This window comes from Geospiza fortis, unplaced genomic scaffold (genome assembly GCF_000277835.1).
Source record: "Geospiza fortis unplaced genomic scaffold, GeoFor_1.0 scaffold1683, whole genome shotgun sequence".
NCBI lineage: Eukaryota > Metazoa > Chordata > Aves > Passeriformes > Thraupidae > Geospiza > Geospiza fortis.
This window is the reverse complement of record NW_005054665.1, coordinates 216,155-218,111: the sequence shown is the minus strand read 5'-3', so window position 1 is coordinate 218,111 and position 1,957 is coordinate 216,155.

Genomic DNA, 1,957 nt, shown 5'->3' with positions numbered 1-1,957 from the left:
CTGGGTGGGTGCCTGGGGGTCCTTGTCCCTCGCAGGGGCAGTGGCATGACCCCTGTTGGCACCAACCCACTCCCTGCTCACTCGGCAAGAGCTGTGGACTCATCAGGGACCTTCCCATACTTAGAGGGAGCTGATAAAAATGATGAGGAGTGACTTTTACACGGACAGATTGTGACAGGGTGAGGGGAAGGATTTTAAACAAAAAAGGGAAGATTTAGATTAGATGTTAGGAGAAGATTCCACCCTGTGAGGGCAGTGAGGCTCTGGCACAGCTTGCCCAGAATATTTCTGGATGCCCCATCCCTGGAAGTGTTCAAGGCCAGGTGGGACGAGGTTTGGATCAACCTCATCTGGTTGAAAGTGTCCCTGCCCACGGCAGGGGGGCAGAACTGGGTGGTCTTTAAGGTCCCTTCCAGCCCAAACAATTCCATGACTGAGAGGCAGGATGGAATGGGACAGCACAGGATGGGAATGCAGGGAGCATGTTCCAGGGAGGGAGCAGAGACAGGCTGCAGGAGACCTGGCACAAGTGGCTCACATTTGTGCCATCCTCACCCACCGTGGGCAGTGTCACAGCAGTGTCACAGCCACTGGCACCACATGTGCTGGAGAGGTGAACCTTCACCTGCTGTGCTCTGGCTGCAATGTGGCCCTGGACCATGGGACAGTGGGACAGTGTCCTGCGAGCACCTGCAGCCCTTGGGGACACATCCCAGCTGCCAGGGAAGCTCCTGCTGCACTGTGGCCCCTGGGATGCTGCTGGCAGGTCTGGCTGCACCAGATCTGTTTCCCCCCTGTTTTCCAGGGGGAAACAGGAAAGAGGGCACAGGGCACCTGCTTCCCTGCAGGCAGGGCCAGCTGGGAGCTGTGTGGGAGCTGTGTCTGCCCTGCCAGGCTGGAGGAGCTGCTGCCCGTGTGCTCTGTCTGCCTTGCAGGTGATGGTGGTGCCCCTCTGCCACACCTCTGGTGCTCGGGCAGGATTTGGGGTCTGAGAGAGGAGCCAGCAGTGGGAAGCCACCCCAGAGCCGTGCAGGTCACACTATGGCAATGAAGCTGCTCTCAGGGAATGAGTGTGGGGACCTGGTCCATTGGTGATGTCCCTTTCCCATCCTGCAGGCTGTGACCAGCGCCGTGTCCCCTGAAGCTGGGGAGTATCAGCCCAGAACAATCTACATCTGGCCTGACCCTGGGTCCCCACGTGGGCTCACTTGGAGCTCCTTGAGGGGTAGAAAGGACAGGAGCAATGTTTGTCCCTGCCCATCCGGGGGGCTGGATCCCACTTCCACTCCCTCCTTGCATGTCTGATCCATGGCAGCCCCTCTGGTGTCCCCGTTGTGATGAGTGCCATTCGTGGATAGGCCCCTCTAACCACCCCTGCTGGGACAGGAGCTGGCTGGGAGCGCTCAGAGCCCCCTTGTCCTGCCTGTCTGTCCTCATCCCACATCCTGCAGGAGCTGTCTGGGCTCCCTGGCCTGGGGCTGCGCCGTGCTGCCAAGCCCTGTTGGTTTTGGCCGTGCCCTGTGTAATGCAACATTTTTTCCCAGAGCCTTTAGGAAACAGACTTGCATTTTTTCCCTTCCTTCCCGCGGTGTTTTGGCTTGGCTGGGGATGGGTGGGTGGCTATGGCAGCCGGGTCGCCCGCCGGGCACCGTGCTAGCCAACAGGCAGCAGGATGGGCCAGAGGGCAGCAGGAGCCCCTGTGTCCCGGACAGGATGTGGGCAGGACACCCACAGCAATCGATGCAGCCCCAGTGGTACATCCCAGGGACGGTGGGAGTGTGGGGCTGGGGGCTGCAGGCTCCCAAACAGCCCTGCCTGGCACAGCCAGGGCACCCTGGCATGGCTGGTGCCTCTGATGTCTTCTGGGGACCAGCAGAAGGGAATGAAGTGCCCGTTCAGGGGCAGGGCTGTACGGAGCAGGTGCCCCCGGCTGTGCCCGCGGCCCCCCGCGGGGCCG